This window comes from Rhinolophus sinicus, linkage group LG02 (genome assembly GCF_036562045.2).
Source record: "Rhinolophus sinicus isolate RSC01 linkage group LG02, ASM3656204v1, whole genome shotgun sequence".
Taxonomy (NCBI): Eukaryota; Metazoa; Chordata; class Mammalia; order Chiroptera; family Rhinolophidae; genus Rhinolophus; species Rhinolophus sinicus.
The window spans coordinates 74,869,245-74,891,941 of NC_133752.1; the positions used below are offsets into that span (position 1 = coordinate 74,869,245).

A 22,697-nucleotide genomic window follows, 5' to 3' on the forward strand; every position below is an offset into this window, starting at 1 on the left:
CTAATTGTTGAGGCTTTCTAAAAATAAATTCACCAATGAAAAGCATCATTTATCAGAACATGAATTTAAATTTAGGGCTTGTAAATATGGTCACCATATGAATGTTCTGGGCTGGAAAGAATGTTCTGAGCCAGAAAGAATGAAGCAGAGAAGGAGTCATAGTAGATATGAATGAAAAAAAAAAAAGAAGTGTGGGTGATTTGAGGATTAATGGGGCCTTTTTTCCATCCAGAAGAAAAACATGGCAGACATAAGATGATTCTTGGTAAGGTAATAATAGCTTACTGTAATCGAACTCTAAGTAACTCAGCCAGAAACTACTGAGCACCAGTTATGAGCTGTTAGGCTTTGTTAAAGCAATTGATCACTCCCAAGTATTTGTATGGCTGGAATTTCATAATCAGAATTTATCACATTGCTTTATGAGGCCTGCTGAACTTCACAAATTTGGAGGGACAAATTGGCTAGATGATTATAAAACTGTAAGGCTATCATTTCTGAATTGAACATCAACAGAGTAAAGAAACATCATAATACATAAGCATTATCTAGGCACCTGTGTTAGGGTAATGGTTATAAATCTGACATCAGGCATGAAGAAAAGAAACAAATGGTCTAAAAGATCTGGTAGCTAGTGTTTTGGAACAACCAAAGGCTTCTGCCTGGGAGGGTGGAAAACACTCCTATTTCCTGATAGAAAGTTATGAAGTGATTCATTCATTCACCTAACAAATATTTATTATGTGTGTATGTGTACTATGTACCAGGCACCGTTCCAGGCATGAGGGATACACCAGTGAACAAGGTGACTCCCCTGGCTAAGGGCCCAGCACAACCACAGAGAGGGAGATAAAAGTACTGTGTGAAAGCTGGATGGACTCTACTGAAAAAAATACATTTTATGAAGAAGAAGTATTGCCACTATTACACGCTACTAGATGTCATGTAAATATAGTCAAACTTCTAATTAAAATTTCTTTTGCATGGAAGTTATATTTGATTGAGTAATACAGGTTATGCCAAGGAATTGCATGTGCTTCTTTTTTAAAAATGTAATATGTATTTAACTTTTGCACAGTCCCAGAATTCTGTTCATCTAGTTTTTCAAGAAAATTTAGGCCATAATACATGATCATCCAAATTATAACTGATTTGCAAAAAAGTGTATTTACCTAGCATGTATAACCTAGAAAAATTCCAACTTTGAAGAAAACACAAACTCCATATAGTACCACTTTATACCTCCTTTTTCTTTTTTCATGTTTCTCATTGTCTCTTTGATCAAGGTTTTATTCAGAATTAGCTGTCCAAAGGGATTTGACCTTTACAGAAGAAACAAATTTCAGTTTATGCGGCAGGCTTCTTTTCTTCTGTGGTGGGTTTCTTTTCTGCAGGCTTCTTCTCAGCTGTTGGTTTCTTGGTAGCGGCAGCCGTTTCCCCACCAAAGGCTTTTCTTCTGCTTTGTAACGCGACCAGCCATCTTTTCTTTCTTCCCTACGGCTGGCTTCTTGCCTGGAACCCCCTTCTCATCTGATGTGGCTTCTAGCACTGCTGCTGCTTTATCCGCTCGGAGCTTCTGATTCTTGGCCTGGTGAAGAATGGTGTCCCGTGCATGGTCTTTGACTATGGGTTTAGCTTCAACATAATTCTCAGCTTTTTCCGTGGATTCTTCTTCAGGACTCTGTGGCGAATCTTCGTGCATGGTGCTCGGAGGGCTCTTTGGATCTCTGGGCTTTTCCATACCCTGCTAAGGTCTGTGTTGAGCATCTTGTGCACGGAAATGTTATAGTTACTCTTGAGGGAGGCAGCTTTACGCCAAGTGCCATACAGACCATCCAACTTGTGGAAAGCGCTTTCCAAATGCAAAAATAGCCCACATGCCCACCAGGAGCAAGTTTCAAAGTGTCCAGTTTGTTTACATTAAGCTGAGTAATTCCAGGGATATTTCCGAAGGCTTTGATGATGCCATTGTCCTCTTTATAGATGATGCAAGGTCCCTGTGCTGGACACAACCATGGTTTCTCACTTTGCCCTTGCCACCTCTCATTCACTGAGAGGCGTAGACCTTTTTGATGTCATTCCTGTCCTTAAGCTTCTTAAGAAGCAAAACAGCCTCCTTGGTCTTCTTGTAGCCTTCAACTTTATCTTCAACCAGAAAGGAAGTTCAGGAACTTCCTCTATACGATAACCTTTACACATGACCAGCACTGGTAAGGCCGAGGCAGCCAGGGCAGAGCAGGTGGCATATCACTTCTGTGTTGTGTTTTCTTTGCGGTGCCAATGGCGTCAAGTTTTGGTTGGTGCACACATTGGCCCCCACCACACATATTGCCCAAAACACGCTGGCCAGAGGGATGAGCCCCACTGCCTGAACGCTGGGAATTGCAGCCACAGCTCTGCCAGGACCCACGGCTCAGCATTGGTTTGGTGACCTGCTAATTCACTGACAGCACAGGGCTATTGTGTTTGCATAAGTCGGTGTGAACAAAGTTCACAATATCTGGTCGAGTGGGAGCCTTGAACACAACAGGCAAAGTGACATCTTTGCCATATGATTCCCCCTTTTTGGAGTACACCGGTATCAGTGGACAAGCACACATCTTGGCAGGGATAGGAGACGGCCACGTTCCTCTCAACCCAGTGGCTCCCACAGGAAAAGCCACTTTCGACCTTCTTATAGTTAAAATTGTTCCCAAGGGATCCACAAATTATAAACATGTTTCTAATGTACTGAATTCTAGATGTTTGCATTATTTCTCAGATGTACCAGGAAAATATTCTGATAATTTTCTGTAAAGGATTAGCCCTGAAAAGCAAATAAAAATTTCTAAGCACTTTGCGCAGAGTGTGGCACATTAAGTACTTATTAAAGGTTTATAAATAAGAACAAGCAAATTGGGTACGGCAAGTTAGCATCACAATGACTAGGTAGTAGAAGCAGATCCAGTTTTGGAAGCTGAAGCTTATGCAATTTTAGGGTCCTTCTTTAACAAAAAGAAAACAAAATCATATATATATATATATATATATATATATATATATATATAATTATATATATGTGTATAGATATCTCTTTATACATATATAAAATTAGGTATGAGAGTGAATATTTAGGATGAGAAAATATTTAAAAGGATAGACAATGAACTTTGTTTTCATATTATGTTTTTGGCTTCCACCAGAATGTTTCATTTAGTAATATTTAATCAATAGTCTGCAAAGATGTACAAAATGAATCTTAAATTAAAGCATACAAAAGAAGAATACAAATGCATTTTTTAGAAGGCTGCTATGTTGAATTGAGCTCCATAATTGTGCAATCAAATTACTCATATTACACGCAGTGACTTATGAGTTTTGTCTTTGGAATACTTGTACTTGTTTTTCAGGCTCTTTTGTTGTGTTGGCGGCAAATTTGCATGCCGTGTCACCTGGAACTGCCAGACTTCATGAGGACAAGATGTATCATAAGGTAACGCGTGATACAGTGTACACTGGGATGCATAAAACATGTGACTTCACACACAGATGTACTCATTGGTTATTGTACTATAGGTTTGTATCCTACAAACAGGAATTCTGTAAATTCTATTTTATGAGATTCCATCAAAAAAATAGAAATAATGTACGAGTATGGTATATTTATAATTGTGTATGCTGTGTTATTGAGCATATGCCTAACAGAATGGAACTTCTATTTTGACTAGGCATTGTTTATTTTTGTTGTTTTGTTTTTTGTTTTATAAATTTTATTGGGGAATATATTGGGGAGCAGTGTGCTTCTCCAGGGCCCATCAGCTCCAAGTCATTGTCCTTCAATCTAGTTGTGGAGGGCGCAGCTCAGCTCCAAGTCCAGTCGCCATTTTCAATCTTAGTTGCAGGGGGTGCAGCCCATCATCCCATATGGGAATTGAACAGGCAACCTTGTTATTGAGAGCTCGCACTCTAACCAACTGAGCCATCTGGCTGCCCCATTGGCAGCTCACCGGCAGCTTGTTGTCTTCAATCTAGTTGTGGAGGGCTCAGCTCACCAGCCCATGTGGGAGTCTAACCGGCAACCCTGTTGTTTAGAGCTCGTGCTCTAACCAACTGAGCCATCCGGCTGCCCATTGACTAGGCATTGTTAAGCAATGAACCCTCACTGAAAGTGTCCATGTCTGGTAGTTGGAAGAATTTTCCACAGACTAGTTATATTTTAACTTTTGTTTTCCTTCCAGTAGCCACAATCTGCCAACGCTGGATACCACAGGACGTGTTCACATTGAAATTCTACCCCTGGCCCTGGACTTTCATGTGCTGACACAAGATGAGTCAGCGTAGTAGGGGCAGAGGTGGAAAGGGGTTGAGTAGCCTTTTGATTTTAGGTGGAACCACTTTAGTCATATGTTCCCAGACTTAGGGCCACGTGTAGTAAGTTTTCAATTAATGTCATTGGTAGGTTTTGCGACTTGAAGAGAAATAACATACGTGTAATGAAACCAATTTCACCATAGGCGAATCAATGTAAATAAGAATTAAGTTCCTACGGCATCTCATCAATGGTATAACAAAATGACATTGTTTGAGGACCTGCTGTACCCATGCGTGGGTTCCGTAGCATTGGGATAGCTGCCTGTGAGTATGCCATCTGTTCTGAGAATAGCTAGCACCCTTCCTCAGACCTCTCTGGCCAAGAGAACTTTACCAATGGGTGGGCACCTAATGTGGACACTAATTTGCACAAATGGTGCGGTAAAAGGCAGCCTTTCAGTCCTTTTTGTTTGTAGCTTATCCACAAAGGGAAATCAGAGCTTATATGGCAACTTGGAGATGAAGGCAGTCTGTCACCAGGGATTGTATTTATGACCTTGACGCGAACTCATGCAAGAGAAGGAAGTGGTCTGGTGGGCTCTCATCCTGAAATATCACCCCTCTGGCACTACTCACGTGCCTAGAACCCTTTGGCCCTGACTTGCCAATTCTCTTTCCCGTCAGGCCTGGACCTTATTACCCATTCTTCTAGTCCCTGGTGGGGGCCCTGTTCGATCCCAAATGCACAGCCTGGACTTGAGAAAGCTGCCACCCTGCTGCTCAGAGACCCTGCTGACTCACCCCAAACTCCAGGTCCATCCAGCGTAGATGGAGCCCGAGTTCTCTGCTCTCTTGGACACTGAGATCAAACAGTGCCTTTTTCATTCTCCATAGAAAACAAACTCATGACTGAGCTTGCCTCCCAAGTTTGGGCACTGCCTTTCTTTTCCTTGCTGGGCACTAGTGACGTTGTGGCATCCCTGGTGGTTGAGACTGAGTGGCTGAAGACTATACTTTCAGGGATCATTTCTGTAGTTTGTTACTAGAGAATTGTCTCTGAACATGTAGAGCACCTGAAACCACAAGGAGGAGGTGCTGTGTTCTCTCCTGAGTGTGAAGCCGGCTCTTGGTGTTGCTTTTGTAACTGCCAGTAGCCATTGAGGATCATTCTTTTCTTCCTTTAGTAGCGTATGAGGGACAGAATACAGTCTGAGTGGCTTTCGTTAAAAAAAAACCAAAAACAAAAAAACTGGGTGAGTAGTTGTGGGCCTCCTGGAGGATCCCATAATCAGTCTCCTCCCATCCATCCCTGAGGCTGGACACTGAGCAAGATAACACAAGACCACCCAGTCCCAGGCTTCTCCTTCCTGAGGCCCATCACAAAGGTATGCCGAAGCTTTACCTTTCTGAGGCTACGTGGACAAGTACAGGCACCTGTGCAGTCACCGGAGGCCCGAGGCCAGGGAGGAGCCGCCCAGCCAGGGTTCTCAGGGCTGAGGCCAGGCCCGTGCTATGGGTGGTGCCCCCTGAGAACAAGGGACCCTGTGATGGTGGTGGTGGCAATTGCCTGGGTCCCCATGTGGTTCTGTGGGGAGTGGCAGAAGGAGAAAATGGGATATCCAGCACTCCTGTTTGCAGGATTCCTGTGATTACACCTGGTGTGTGTAGCTGTCTTACTCACAGTTCAAAACTGGCCTTTTTAATATGCATATTATAGCTATACACTGTTAAAAAAATCAAGTATGTCATTTGATTTCCTCAGATCCTGACTTCTGCTCCTGATAATAAGCAACAGATGCCACTTACTCGAAACTTTTTCCATTGCTCTGCCGAGATTCTGGGAGGAAAAGCTTGTCATCGCAATGCTTCTGGTCTTCTGTCATGTGTCTTTCTCCTCTGCCCAGGGTACACTTCCTCCCCTTCTTCATCTGGCTAGTACGTTATCCTTCAAAACACTAATCATCCATCGCTTCTGCAAGGAAGCCTTTCCCTACACCCCCAGGTCTGGATGAGACGCTCCCGTGAAAGCCATGCCTGCCTCCACCACGACACTTAACCCACTGCGTTGAAACTGGCTGCCCGCTCATCTGAATTCCCAATAACTCTGTGCTGTCTTTAAGAGAGGAACTATGTCTTTTACCTTTATGTTTCTATGCCTGGTGCCCAGTAGATATGCAGAAGATGTTTGTTGAATGAGTGAATGAGAGTTATTGACTTCTTGGCATCGAACTATTCCAGACCCCAGTGATCTCAAATCCATCATCATATTCTGCACAAACTGATTGAATATCGATCACTTGCCATTGCCTCAAGTTTTAAGAAAAGACCTTTTGAAAATATGATGTGCGGCTGTAAAACAACAACCCTGATTCTACAAGCCACACATAAATACCAATCTCATTATTTTATAATCATCCTTCGCAAGTGACTAAGAACATTTGAAATGATTGAGTTACAATCAAACTCGAGCACATGCTTCAAGAATCCTAACTTTGTTTGCTAGTATAAAACTAACAGTTCCAATTGAAAACGTTGGAAAGAAACAGGCTAGCTTGGAGAAGATTTGCAAATAGTATTTGATTTCATTTCTGTTGAAACTTTACCTGGTTTGTTCCTATGTCCTAATCTTCCAATTCTATTTCTCAGTGCAATCTATACCTGCGTCCTTGGAGACTCTTATTGTTGACATAAACCTGCGGCACACAGAAGACTCTATGCAATTTATTCAATTCCACAGAAGTTCATTGAATACTTATTACTTGCATTGTGCCATTATTGAGATAGGTCCTGGTGTTGGCGTATTTGTACACAATCTCTTTTTGTCTCCTGTTCCTTCATTTCTTGATTCAACAAATATTGTAAGGCTTTCATGTAAGTTCATAAGGCGCTGCTCTAAATGCCACGGGAGGAAAGAAAAGATCAATATGTTCCTGACTTCAGAATGGTTATAATTTAGTTAGGGAGATAAGATACACAGGCAGACCATGTTTTACCTCAACACTGAAGTTTAATAGCAACGTGAGCCAACAATATAAGAATCATCCAATGAAGGACTCCCATCCTCCCTGACCCTCCCTGCCTCTTGGGGTCACCCTCTCAGCAAGGCAGGCTGTGCTAGAAAGAGAGGTGGTAAACACAGGTTAGTGTTTGAATGCAGGGGCAAGTTATTAGCTTCAGTTGTGTCTACTATGCATAGAATTATTAGGAAGAGGAAATGTGGAAAAGCATGTAGAAGTAAGTGGTCGTACAAAACTCTCAATTCCCTTTCTTCTTCTTGGTCTCAAGCCTTGTAGAGGAGTGCCTCCCTCTATGTCCCTCCTGGAGAGGAAATGCCCTCAGTGGACGTCGAGGGTAACGGCCACAGGCCAGCAGAGCAACTCTGACAGTCCCTTATAAAGTAGGCAGAGGAGCAGCACCGGTCACTGCTGGACTCTGTGAGGAAGTCTGGAAGGACTTTTCCTTTTGTCCTGTAATTGGGACTGAGCACAGAAAACACGAGGAACTAAGTACAGCCCATGCTAAAGAAAGTCCATAACAATCTGGTTGCCAGCTGTCCCTGCCCTGGCTTTACGAAGCAGCCCAGCACCAGCTCCAATACAATCAACCACCGACCCCCTTCCCAGGAAGAGAGCACTGCAGGGTGAGAGGAGTCGCCAGATTCTTATCTGCAGTGTGGTGCTGTTAGCAGAATATTCCCACTCTTCTGTTTGGGAGAGGGAAGGGTGGGACATTCACCCCCCCAAGCCTAATTGGGGGGAGAGAGATTTCAAGAGACCCTGGGAGAGATGGGGGATGTCCGTAACAAGAGGAGAAAGGCATCTTGCTGCCCCGCTGAGCTGTCATTGTCCACCCTGGAGCTGCTATGAGAGCAAATGGGGTGTGTGAAGGAGTCCGTGGGGGGATCTGAAGGTGAGGCTTGTGCTCAACCATAGAAATTAGTGCCACTTCACTTCAAGAGTGGGAAGAGGAGTGAGTGGACCTGGGAAGGAAAGGATGAAGGCAAACTCACACTCCCAGAGGCCTCTGTGAGGTGTGGAGGAAACGGAGCAGGACCACAGAGTTTCCCACGCTTCCCAGGAAGGGGCAGGAAGTTAGAGGAGGGGTCAGATGCAGTGTGGCCCTGGTGGCTGCTGGGTGACTCCAGCCAGGCAACGCCTTACTTACTGAAGGCATGGATACCTTGTGGGGCCGGGAGTCATGACTGCCTCTTTGAGATAGTCCTAGAGACAGAGGAGCTGGGATGAAACTGAACAGCACCCCGAGAAAATCACTTCCATCATCTATACAGGAAACTACGATATAAAACCAGACCAAAGCAGAATGAGGTCTGACAGCCTCCCTATCATGGTTCCTACTCTCCCACCCGTGAAGCCAGCTTTGAGGGGGAGGGCGATGGAGATGTTTCAGGGTGACACCAGCCCAGCACCCTGATGCTCGCTCAGATTTGCATTGGACAAAAGGGCAAGAAGTGTGATTTAAAGTGCCTTTGACGTGTGCACCTGAAGCTGAAGCTGAATAATACTGAATGCCAACTATAATTTTATATATATATGGTCATATATATATATATGTATATGGTCACGGGATATGGAGTACAGCATAAGGAATAGAGTCAGTGGAACTGTAACAGCTCTATGTGATGTCAGAGGGGTAGTAGACTGCGGGAGAGGGGTTATCACAATGAGGGGTGTAAATGTCTAACTATTACATTGTTTTGTACACCTGAAACTAATAAAAAATAAATAAAAGAATAAAGTGCCTTTGAGATAAGCCTGAAACTGGACTGGAGCTTTAAAATGTGATTGCAAGTTATAAAATATGCCCAAGAAGTCACTGAAGGAGAAGGAAGGGAATTTGATGCAGCACAGTTAGACGTAGTAATGGGAACAGAGGCAATGATTTCGTATTTCTACCACTGCTGAGAGTCTTGAACAAACTCCAGACCCACTCAGGAATGCACATGAGCAGAGCTGCTCGTCTTCAGGGAATGAGGAGACATGGGAGGGGGCTCATGGGTGGGGACAGTGCTGGCTGATGAACAGGACGCCCTCTCCACTGCCACGCCGTCCCCTGGTCTTCTCAAAATGCGTCTCTCCACAACTCCAGCAGGAATAAGAACTTTCAGTTTAGGAGGTGAGGGCTTAGAGCAAATGAAATGAAGCTGAGTGTAAAAGGCTGCCTGCATAATGTTTGCAGCCAGAATCCTGTGCTCTTTTGGTTAAATTTTCAGCCTCAGCTTCTCCACCTATAAAATGGGGATGATTTAAAAAAAAAAAACCTGCCTTTGAAGGTTCTTTGGGGTTGCTTTGGAAAGAAAATGAGTTTATGTTTATTAGCACTTAAAGTAGTGTCTTGCATGTGGTAAGTTTTATATGTATGTGCCAGGGGTGTCAAAAAAATGTATACACATTTTAAAAGATGTTATCTGTGCTGAAGCAGTAGTTTGCTGTAATCAGAAGTGTCTGAATGCTGATGGTAACCACTTTGAGCACCTCTTGTAATTGCAGGAGTCAAACGTGACTTGTATTCATCTTTTGTTACCGGTATATATTAAGTATTACAACTTTAATACCCTTTTCCTTACTTAAAATGTGTATACATTTTTTGGGCACCCTCTGTATATTTAAATAAATATTAATATAAAGTAATGGGATATTTCTTGCCTGTCTTACTTTATAAAGTAAAAGTTATGCCTGCAATCTTCCATTTCCACTTTGGCATGTAAGGAGCTTAGAAGTCACCACTGCACCCTAGCAACAAATAAAAAGCTAAACAAACTGGAAATTAACAACTCTTAGATCTGTCAGAGAAGTGAGGTTGCAGGGCAAACCGCTGTCCCCAAAATTGGAGAGACAGGCAGATTCAAAGAATCACAACTTACCAGAGCAGGAACGCACAAGCAGCAACTCCTGCAGTAAGTCAGGTGACATGCACTTAGTAAATAGCAGAGGTTTGTTTTGCACCCCAGCTCTCTCCACATAGCATGTTTTATTCATGCAATGAACATTTATTATGTACTTAAGTGCCAAGGTCTTTGATACAAAATAAATTATGATGGTTATGCTCTTACCTTACTTGCGTGGTTGGTGACCTTGATGTCTATCTGGGGAAATCCTGGAGAGGCTGTGTTTAGAAATATAATTCTCTGATAAACAAGACAAGCAAGTGAAGCTACTGGCCACATGCTCCCACCACTCTTACCACTGAGGTTGGCCTGGTTCCCAGGGCTGCGAATGCACCAGCTGATGTCCTGGTACGAGAGTCTTTTTCCTTCCTTGTCTCATCTAACTTAAAGGGCATGGCTGTAGTGGAGAAAAGGAGCATCTGCTCTGAAGGAGCCAAGATAACCTTGAAGGGAATAAATGAACGTGCATATTGATGGAGCAATTTGAGTACCTATTGATTCCTGGTAGCCGGTGCCTGGATTCTTGGCTCATGTAATACGTGGTAAGGGTTACTTATAAATAAAGCTACAGAATACTTTTTTTTTTAACCCAATAAACCGTTTGGGAGATTTTGTTATTTTTGTTGTATACTCAACTGATGGAGAATACAACATGGCCTATGGCTCAGTGGCTATTGAGTTACAGGTTTGATTAACACAGCTCAAAACCTGTAGGTGGCTACAGAGACCATCCTGAGCAGAGAGCAAACACGATTCTCAATCACGGAATTGAGAATGCAAAGAGGAAGTCTACTAAGGGGGATGCCAATTGGAAAGGAACCATGTTGATTTTTCTGCTGAAAGGAGGAGGATGCAATTCTGGAAGTTTCTACCTCACTTTAAACTGGATCAAATGCAAAAGCCAGGGGCAAGATTGAATATGATGGGCCCTGGGATTCTGCTGCTATTTGTAGTCAATCATCCACAATTGTTAAGTCACTTATATTTATTTAATGCCTGGTGCTCTCAAAATAACCTTCCAAGATCTTCCTTCTTATTTTTTCCATCATTGTTGTGTCGTGAAGGAAACAGAAAAGTCATATTCTTGGCTATGCATGAGAACAGAGAGTCCATTGGTGGATTCCAGGGGACTGGACACCTAGTAATATTGCAATTGGAACATCCATTTATCCATCGTCCATCCATCCATCCATCCATCCATCCATCCTTCTGTTCATCTGTCTAGTCATCCAATATATATTAGCTCAATGCTGGGCATTATGTTTATGTCTGAATTTACATAGATAAACATAGCACAGGTTTCTGGCTCAGCAACTCACAGTCTTGAAGGGAAGAGAGCTGTGCAAGAAAATGTAGACATCTTCATCATCAGAATTTAATCTTTAAAAAATAGTTGGATTGCTTATTTCCAGATAGGGAAACCTATACTCTATTGCTTTAAATTGGAAAAATAACAATGTGTCCCCATTCCATCCAAAACCCCCAACCAATTTCTCCAGGAATCTCTCAAAACGCTTGTAAACACCTATAAACCTATAGCTATACACTGAAGATTTCTGGTTTAATATAAATCATCTTAAACAGCAATCATCTAATTTTTTAGCACTTAATGAACTCCTGATGGTTTTGTGCAGTGTCCGATGATGCTGGAGAGCATTGGGTATGAATCAGATTTTACTTCTATATGTAGAACATGCTCTTCTGTAAGAACATACCCTCAGCATAAGCCATTCTGATGGCGGTCATCGGTCCACTGACCATGGTATTTCTCTAGATTTAAAGGATATCATGCCATGTCCAGTGAAGCTTTCCAGAACCAACACCTTAAAATTTTGTCTGCATTTTCTCATGCATAGGAAAAACAGTGTGCACAGTAGATGCGGGTGTGTGCATGGTCAAATGTGGGTCCTTTGTGTGTTTACCTCTCTCAATACACTCTGCCACTTGTAATGTATGGACTTTTCCAGACAGTTTACATTTCTGTGCTTTCTCTGCTACATCTTTGGTGACATTTTCACGTAAGATTGTGGGATATATGAGAGTAATAATGTGCAATGCAGAACAATAGAAGCTTGTGTGTGATAAGGTCCTTTTGGGAGAACAGCTGAAATATACTCCCTCTTGCCTGTGTTTGCATGCAACCTAAATATGCAAATTTATTATGATGGGTTTCTGATTTGGATAGAAACTGTTGGGTGAACATTTTTGCAAGTCATTACAGGAAATGTTTATATGACGAGTCCCCAGATAACGAGGGAACCTACGATTTCAAGAGCGGTGGATATAAGGTCATGGTATAAGATGGTAGAAGAGGAGAGTGATGAACTGTACTTGGGAAGGTCAGGGACGGTTACCCAGAAGGGAAGCAGGACCAGAGAGAGCTGCAGGATGATGGTTCAGCAGACAGGTCAGGTAGAGGGGCCGAGTGGAGGTCATTTCAGGCAGAAAGAGAAACGTGTGCAAAGCCAGAGAGGCCCAAAACAACCCCGTCCTATTGTGTTCTGGGAACTGAAATATCTCTGTACTGAAGTGTGAGGAGTAAGGAAGATGAGACCGGAGCAAGAGGCCTCAGCCTGAAAGGAAGAGCCTTTATTCTGGAAGACAAGGACCGTAACTGAAAGCCTTTAAGCAAGAGAGTGTTAGCATCGCACTGAAAGTTTAGAAAAAATACTCTAGAGACAAAACAGAGACAGGATGTGAGGACAGAGACCTGGAGCCAGAGATGACGAGGACCTGAGCAAGGGCAGTTGCAGTGACGATCACAGAGGTTGGGATGGACTGCAGAAAGGCCTGAGAGCAGGAATTGATAGGAGTGAGTGATCTCTGTGAAAGAGAGGGCAGTCCTTTTTATCTCAGTGTCATAGATTAGGAAATGAAGATCAGGGGTTGTGTCTTTTTCATTTAGTGTCTCCCAAATCTAACACAGTTCCTGGCAGACACCCAATACATGGTAAATGGATAAATTCTATTGTTCAGACAACACAACTTCAGCTGAGTGAATGAGTCAAGTAATGAATCAGTGAATAAGTTGATAAATGAAATGACTATCTCCTTGGTAGGGTCTGATGGTCTTTCATAGCATTCTGGCTTCTCTTTTTAATTTCTACACTGTCCCCAGCACATGGAGAACAGAGGTCCCACTTGAAACATTGCAATATCCTCCTAACTGATCCTGCAGCCTCTGTTCTCTTGCCTAAAGTCTCAAAGCATAGTCACCTGACTTTTAGTCCAGGATTTTTTTGACCTTAGCTGAGCTTCAGCCGCTCAACTTTTTTCCATCATTTCTCTGTTCCCGATGGAAATAATGATCCTATTCACCCACCTAATACAGATGTTGGACAGATTGATTAGTTAATGTGCAAAAATTGCTTTGAGGATGAAAAGTGCCGATTATTGTTATTATTATGTTGTCTAAGAGAAATTATCTGCCTTTTAAAGTGTGCCGAAGAAGGGTCACTGATGTTTCATTTGAATGGTCTGCATCTCACAGGTGGAATATTTATTTACCAATAAAGAAAAATATCTCCACAGAGAAGAGCTTCTTGAAGCTTGTTCATCTGTTTTTAAAAGATGTGACAAAATGACCATCATGGATGTAACTGGGACAACTTGATTAAGATCAATGTCTAAGATTGTATCAACAAAGTGTTTGTCATCTTATCCAGAGGTACTGATGATAACACATGGCCTTGCCTTTTGTCAGCCCCAGGTCACCTCAAATGCTATTGATATCACCCTCAATCATATTCAGAGCATCCGAGATATGTATAATTATTTTCTTTCCAAAATACTTTGAACTTACAACATTTCATCTTGGCCAGGAGTGACTAATAGTTTCTCAGAGGCATCTGTTTTCATTTATTTGTTTCTATACTGAGGTAGTTTTTATGCATATGTCTCAGAAAGTTCAATATTGAATAACAACAAAAACAAAAATAAACAAGTGAACATTTTGATTTTTTTTTTTTTAGTTTGGGGCTTGACGTAAAATCAGGGAAAGTTGTAAGAAAAGTTTAAATTACATTTAAATAAACAGGAGGAAAAAAACGCTTAATTTGCAGTGTGTGAATGTAAGAATTGATGCTGGTGGTGTGATATTCCAAGTTTGATTTGCTGCAGTTTTCTTCAGCAACTTGGGCTTTTAGTGTGATTTATGCCTAAACTTTTAGAGTGAAATTTATGAACTGCATTAAGTGCTAAAGAAGAAGCATAAAAATCAGTAATCTGAGAGTCTAGAGCAGTTGAGTGCTGTGTACAAATAGGCTAAATGGACATAATAGGCTAATAGAAGCATCAGAGAAAAGCAAATGGCTTTCTGACATCAAGGAACCAGAGCTTTGGGAAATTCTTTAATTATTATCTAATTGGCTGGATGAGATAGTGTTGCTAAAGATACATGAAATCAAAGAAGTATCATTTTAAAATAAAACAAGTTTGGGTAGGGGAATGGTAAAATGTATGGCAGAGGTTCACGAAGGTGGTCAGTTGGACCCGAGAGGCCCCATCTTAGCAGGTGGCCCAAGTGAGATGTCAGGACCAGGTGTGTTGGACTGCTGAGCTATGATCTGTTTTCTAAACTCTGCCCCTGTGGCTGCTCATGCAGCATCCGGGTGGATGGGTGTGGCTGAGCAGGCCTCTGGAGCCGTCTTTCTGAGGTGAGGAGCGTTGTGTGTGAGGCTGGAGTAGCCCTTGGTGGGCCTGATCATTCTGCACCTTTGTTCTGGCCTTTTCCCACTTGTGTGCCAGGGTCCTCATACTCCCACTGTTCCATTCCCCAACTTTCCTCTGCCAGCCACGTGGTCCCTGGGCATGTCTGTGCACGTTTCCTCCTTTCCTTCTTGATTGGAAAGCAGTTGCTCTGGACACTCTGTCCTCTACTCTTTGCTGTCCAAAAGTCCTAACAGAATGAGCAGAGGGTGGGTGAGTGAATGTATAAGGTGCTGAGCTAGGAGTTTAACATCTACCCTTCTCAAAACCTCAGTGTGATAGATACCGTTTCCCTTTTGATTGATGAAGAAACTGAGGCTCGGAGAGAATAAGGACCTTGCCTACATTTCACAGTAAGTTTTGGAGTAGCAGCATATATTTTTTCTCCTGGATATTTCTCGTTAGTCTTAACCCTTCCACCAACTCCTGCAGCGTTCACATTTCCTGGCATCCTGGACAACCATGACCTCGGGAAAGTGTTGCTACAGGAACTGTTCGGGGGTCTCAGAGCTTAGAAACACTGGATACTCAGGGCCAGGTGAAGCCCTTCCCCATTCTCCTAAGCTGGAGAGAGATTCCCTAGGTTGGTGTATCAGCCAGGGCTCCCCAGAGAAACAGAAACAATAGGATATGTAGAGAGATATAAGAGATTCATTATAGGAATTGGTTCAGTTGATTATGGAGGCTCAAACAGTCCAAAGATCTGCAGTCTGCAAGCTGGAGGCCCAGGAAAGCTGGTGGTGTAGTTCCAGTCCAATCCCAGAGGCCCCAAAACCAGGGGAGCCAACCGTGTAAGTCCCAGTCTGAGTCCAAAGGCCCAACAAGCAGGAGCTCTGATGTCAAAGGGCAGAAGAAGATGGATGTCTCAGCTCAAGCAGAAAGCAAATTCAACCTTTTTGTTCTATGCAGGCCCTCAACTACTGGATGATGGCCACCGTCATTGGGGAGGGTGATCATCCTTACTCAGCCTATGGATGCAAAGGCTAACCTCTTCCAAAGACCCTCTCACAGACACACCAGAAACAATGTCTTACCGGCTTCCTGGGCATCACTTAGCCTAGTCCAGTTGATACATACAATTAACTTTCAGCGCTGTGGTAGGGAGAGTTGGAGCAGGAGTGAAAGTGAGGAGACACTGTGGGTGCCTGAGAAAGGAAGGACCTTATACCTCATCCTCCAGGTGGGCTAGGGGTGACGATCAGGGGAAAACAAGAGCCCAGATAGTTTTGGGGAGCGGGGTCCAAGTGCAGAGCTTCCTGATTCCTTTTCCAGGTGGGGGTGAGACCCTGAGGAGCATGGCTGTGGTGAGCTTTGGCTTCTGGGCCTGGGGCAGTCGCACTGAATTTCCCAGCAGCAGAGTGGTCTTCCATGCCCAGGGGAGGTAGAGACTCTCCTCCCCACCCCATAAGGGGAGGACCAGACCAGAAGGCGCCTTGGGGAAAAGGAAGGATATTCCGCAGTGACTGTGTAGACTCACGGACTGAAACCCGGATGGGAAGAGGAGGGCTCCGTCCTTGTGCCAAAGGACATGGGTGATCCTCAAGACCAGACGCCTGCCATAACCTCGCAGAAACCCTTCTCCTTCCCCATTAGGCGCCAACGAGGAGAAACTACGTAGGAGGAACCGTAATTGGCTCAGATCACATTTATGCCCCCTGGTGGAATGGGGGCTCATTACAGAACTTAAGCTAAATTAGGGAACCGAAAAAGTTCCTTTTTAGTGTTTGTGAACTGGGATATGTACCCTCAAGCAGCGTGGAACCCAGGGTTTTCTGGCTTCAAAATCTGCTCATTTCATTACACCAGGAGGAAGTAGTATTGCCAGATCCAGGATGCGACATAGTTTGAAGCAACTGCTATCTCTGAATTATCTAAATTATTGCTTAATTCAAACCAAGTCAACTAGAGGTCATTCCCCTACAACATTTCCATTCAATTTAATGAGGTTTTAGTCAGTATTTTATTAAGCTGAACCACCAGAGCTCGCTTTAAATGTTTTCAGCGTGTTATACAAAAAGATGGCACTCTCTGAAAGATATATATATATATATATATATATATATATATATATATATATATATATACATATATGTAATTTTTCTTCATGATGACATGAATGATTTCAAGATAATGGTTGCCAGTCACACCCATATATTAGGGCTTCTCACGTATAAATCATTCATCTATTTATAAAGTGAATTTTCACGCTTTGGTGTCACCCAATTGTTCTCAATCTTCAGCATCATATTCAAGGAGTTCAAAGGGCATTTAAATCAAGATTTTATTGGTTTATGCCTTCCTCACCACAAAGCTGCTGATGCAACATTTGCAGTGTTTCTCCAGCCTTTAAGGAGTTACTTGACTTGCCCAGGGTCATGCGGGTTGCTAGTGGCCTGAATGGTATTGATTGGTCCTCTGCCGTGGTTTGTGCAACTTAAGAGTAAGGGGAGTAAGGTGGTCTTGTATGGGATGCAGAGATTCACCTTCTGGCCAGTAATGGTTCTTGCCAGCCTAGAAGCCAGGACAGTCCACACGGTGGGCTTGCGAGGCCTTGTCCTGGTGAATTCCTCCGACAGGGCTAAGCTGCGCTCTGCTCCCCGGGTCACCCCTGTAGAGAGAAAAATATCTTCTTAATGGTTCATAATGCTCACTAAACTCCAGCCTGCCCAGCTCTTACTCTGATTACACTAGCTTTGGCTCTGAGTTACAAACCACATGCTTAAAAAGAGAATCCAAAAATGGATCAAATTTCACATAATATATCCTGAGAAATTAATGCTCTCCAGAATTCAGTCCGAATCTAATGTGCCGTGTTCCTGTGTGTAGCTGCAATAGAAACAAAATTCCTCTAGAGGGCACTCACAGCTTCTCCATGAATCGATAGCTCCCAGTAACGCAATTTTCCAGAAATGGTGCAGACTGCACCGGGACCAAAACGGATTTATATAAACAGATGATTGTGGATGTGCAGATTTTTTTCATCAGCAAATAATACCTCTTTGTCTTTTTCAGAACGGCATCAGTGAACAGCATGCACATGTGGGAAAGTAAAATATGGAGGATTTCTTTTTGTTTCCTTTGTGAATGAATACTGAATCCTCACCTCTAGGGGAGCTTGCTGTATGTAGTTCACTGCTGTGTCATATTTATAATTATCAGGAGAGGGAGAGAAATTAAAAGATATAGCTGCTTAACTCTTTAGCAGTTGAGCTTATGGCCCTGAGGACACGCTGGAAACTTCATGTTCTGGCAGAGCTCCATGGAAAAAATCCTCAGGAATGGCCATTTGACCTCTTACTCTGCCACCTGAGGAAATCGGCTTTGGTTAGATTAGGCGGACCGTAATTGGCTTTTGAGTTGCTGAAGCACATTCTGGGTGCACATTTCTCCGTAGTTGGAAAGACGTGTTTAACTTGGATCAAATCCGTACAGAGGGAAGTCAGTCACTGCTTGGGTGGGGGGCAAGACCAGCATGTTTCCCAGCCTGCCGGCTGGTGTCCCACAGACCCCCAGTGACAGGGTGCCTGCTCAGTGGCTCCTCCCCTTCACCTCCTCCCATTTGAGTCTAGGGACAGGGAGAGGGTTGAGGCATTGTTGGTCTACGTTGTAATTTGCAGAAGAAGTATTGGTCTAGATGATTTTAAGGGTTCTTTTCAACCCTTAGGGTCTATGAGTCCATGGATTTGTGGATTCTGAAGTGAAGAGAACATAAGCATGAGGAAGTGTGATTTCAACATTGTAAATGGTACAACTGTTTTCCCTGCCCCTGGCTATGCCCCACCCCAAACCATTCTCCAGCCACCAGAATGATCCTTTCAAAATGTGTATGGGATCATGGGTCTTTTTTCTTCTTAAAATTCTTCAGTGGCTCCACATTGTCTTCACGAAAAAGTGCAAACTCCTTAGCACACCTCCCTTTAGGTCCTCCACTCACTCACTCACTCATTCACTCAGTCACTCTCTCACTCACCAGACCTGTCTCTTTTTCCAATGATAGTAAAGGGCATGAATTTATCCAAGTAGCTCTGTGAGGGGGAATCTCTTAAAATGAAAGTCAAAAAGGGCATCCAGGCCTTAAGGGTCTCGGAAAGTTACTAAAGAGCCATTCAGGCCATATCACACCATTTACATGGTCTTTAGGGCCATGCGGTCTTGGGTGTTACTTTACTTTTCTTGCTGCATGTGTTCCATTCTTCCTTTATTTCCTTTTAGGTCTGGGGCAACTGCTTGTAGCTTTATCTTGCCATGATACTGATTCGAACCTGGTTCTACCTGACTTCAAGGGACTTGGTGTCTACCAGGGTCTGGCTCTCAGCTTCATGTCTTTGGTTCATACTCTTGAGAACCTCTGATTAGTCATTGACCAGTCAATAGACGCGGGCTGAGGAGGGATTTGGTCCAATCATATCTGAACGGGAGTTTAGGGTCACCTGACCTTTTACCCTCGCAGCAAGGTTGCAGAAGGTAGCAGACTGTGAAGGTTTTGTGGTTTGGAGTCAAGTTTGCTGATCTAATAGGAATGCTCCTTGTTGAAATATATGAATGTACTTGTCTCCTCCTCACCTTCTTGAATGTAGCCTTCCCCACATTCAGCCAGAGGCATCCTAGCAAGAATCCAAAAACAAAGACAGAATCAGTGTTCAGCTTTGACTTTAAAAGAGGGTCTTAAATTCTATAATCAAACAATAGTTTTGAAAGGCAGGCTTTGTTGAGACGAAAGAATTTGTCAGCTACAAAAGCTTCTTTCACATATCAAGCATAGAAAGGGGAATGCATTCATATTGGTAGTCTGAACAGTTTTGTTTTAAATCAAAAATTGAGACAACTCAGGATGTTTTGTAAGGAAAGTCTCTACCACCCTTTCAGGGGCAAGGGAACAAACATGGGATATGTTTGATATGAGAGATATGAGATGTGATATGGGATATGAGAGAGAACAAGACAAGCTTGAGATTCCATATGAGGGTCCTAGGTCCCCTCCCCAGGAGAGGAGCACAGGGTGATAAAATACAGTCTACAGGGTGTGTGGACTCCGTGCAGCAGAGTCTGTTCCTTGTTTCTCAGGGATAACATAGAAAATTGTCGGCCCCTGTGTTTAGTATGGAGTGGGAGCCTCATGGAGGGAATAGTTTGGAAATGATTGAGCGAGGGATCAAGATGATGGCCCTGAGAAGCTAGGGAACATGTGTGGGCTGTCTGTAAGTCCTTGGATGCTGAGGTAGAGGGATGAAGGAGAAAGAGTCTGGCATCGGGATGAGTCTGCGGCAGTTTGGGATCACACCACGTGATACTCAGGATAACCAGATGGGACATGCTGTGCCTCCGTGAGGACACACAGGGACAGAGGAGATTGGCCACACCACAGCAGCAGCCAGGAGGGACTGTGGGGACAGTACTTAGTTGTCACGAGGATGTGGGAGCTTCCCCTGGCACTCCAGGGGGACTTTTTTGCTAAGGAAAATAGCCCTGGAGGAAATTTGATCTTTGAATTGAGTGAATATTTATTATTTACTCAGAGGAGACTGAGTTTGATTAAAAGTGTTTGCTTTAAATTAGAAGAGACTGAGTTATCTTTAATTTGTAACTTTAAATTTCTTTTTTTATTTATTTATTGGGGTGACAATTGTTAGTAAAATTACATAGGTTTCAGGTGTACAGTTCTGTATTACATCATCTATAAATCACATTGTGTGTTCACCATCCAGAGTCAGTTCTCCTTCCATCACCATATATTTGATCCCCCTTTACCCTCATCTCCCACCTCCCCAGACCCCTTACCCTCTGGTAACCACTAAACTATTGTCTGTGTCTATGAGTTGTTGTTTTTCATTTGTTTGTCTTGTTCTTTAGTTTCTTTTCTACTATCAACAGGAATGGGGCTCGAGATCATGATGTGAATATTTAGTGACAAAGTAACTTTCTTTTTTTTTTTTTGGTTGTCTGAGTCATTGTGTAAACTTTGCTTTTATCATCACAGTGTTGGGTCTATTAAACCCAGATCCTCCTACCCATCCATATTTAAATATATATAATGAGATAGGCAAGGAATGTGTACTTAATTTATTTCTTCAATCAATTATTTGTTGAACACACCTGAAACTAATAATAAAAACATATGTATTGGTTGAACAAATCCTATGTGCTGGCTCTAGGGGTGTAGCACAGAATGAGACTGGCATGGTTCCTGCCCTAAGCAACTGGTTACTCTTTGGAACAGGTGGAAGGGCTGGTCATTTTTCTGTCAGGGTAAAGATTTGTCACTGTAGTTCATTGCACCCCGTGGCCACTTGGAGGAACTTTCTGCCCACACTATATCAGAAGTTAATACATTGTATGTGCTGGGCAGTGTGGGAAGTCGCCGAGTTAAAACTCCAATTTCTAATTCATTTCCTTTCCTCAAAGTTTCCCAACATCGACTGCTTTCTGAATCACTCCAACCTGTATTTGTTGATCGATCATTATTTGCTCCACAAATATTTATTCTGTTGCCCTTTATAGGCACGCTCTTCATTGCCAGAAATACAGATATAAATGAGGCCGTTTCCCCTTCAGTTGTTGACTGTCTATTGGGGGACATGAATAAATCAATAAACATGCAGCTAAGTCTGCCTGAGTTGTATGTTGGGAGAAGATAGGTCTGCCCTTTATGCTGTGCAGAGTGCGTACTACACTAGGGTGCCAGGCCGTGGGCAGGGGGAGGGTGGGGGGCAGAAATCCAGCCCGCAGGCCTTGTTGCAAGGCTGCGTACACCTGGAGAAAGGCCGCATTTTCATCCATACCCGGTGCCATTTGCTCATCAAGTACCGTGGCCCTCCATCCACTGGACTGCATCTACCCAGAGCGAGCAACTCCTAAATGGCACAAGGGCGCTGTGAAACCTGCCGGACAGTCATGAGAGAAGAGGAGACGTGTGAACTGAATTTAAAAGACTGGATAGAAATTGGCCTAAAGACCGAAGTGAAGGAGAGTTTTCTAGGCAGAGGGAGCAGTGAGTGCAGACATACTGGGAAGGGAGAGATAATGGTGTATTTGAGGAACAGCAGTTTGTAAAAGAGACTGTACAGGAAATTCTGGGATGAACAGAGGCCTCTGGGGAGGGGGCAGGTGTACTGAGAAATTCGCGATTTGTCCTGGAGCTTTGGGGAGCCTTGGAGAATTTTAAGTATCACCTCGAAATCAATATATTCAGTGTGGATGAATCCTTCCTCACCAGGCAGCCCTCTCTACCCCACTGGCTTTTCTGTTTCTCTGACCCTCATTTTCTTTCCTGCCTTGGCCACATACTTTGGGATTTAATTATAGTTTGCCTTGTTCACCCTCTATCCATTTCCTGTGAAATCTTCCTCTCCCTTTATCTCACACCAGATGTAAAACTTTGTGACAGCAGGGACTGTGCTTTATACTCCTAAAAAAAATCTCTCGTTTAGTAGCATTTCTCAAAGCATGGTACATGTCCCGTCTATGGTAAGTGAGGTGATTTTAAGTAACATGCTAACAAATATTTGTCTTTGAACATATTTGTTTTAGAGTATTATACATTTCATAAATATATTTAATATATTTTAATATGTAATATGAAAAAGTACCGCAGGCACACCAAATCTATGATTTCACTGATGTATTTGTTTAGGATGAGGCCAAAACAAGATTTAAGTTAAAGAATTAGTTGACGTAAAGAAAAAAATCATGGTGGCTCACAGACATAGGAAAAATTGCAAAGGTGGTATGCAAATGACGGCTGGTTGAGATCTAGCCCAGCCTTGAACATGCCAGGAAGGGCTTAACAAATAGCGAT

General features: G+C 43.1%; 1 non-coding gene and 1 pseudogene across 1 annotated transcript; one reads left to right on the forward strand and one right to left on the reverse strand.

Annotated features, from left to right (window-relative positions):
* Positions 1-1,262: 1,262 nt before the first annotated feature.
* LOC109459582 (large ribosomal subunit protein uL4) lies at positions 1,263-2,600 on the reverse strand (annotated as a pseudogene).
* Positions 2,601-5,294: 2,694 nt separating this feature from the next.
* Positions 5,295-5,508, forward strand: LOC141570322 (small nucleolar RNA U3). Its single transcript, XR_012494320.1, has one exon. It is a non-coding gene; the product is annotated as a small nucleolar RNA U3 (small nucleolar RNA).
* Positions 5,509-22,697: the final 17,189 nt, after the last annotated feature.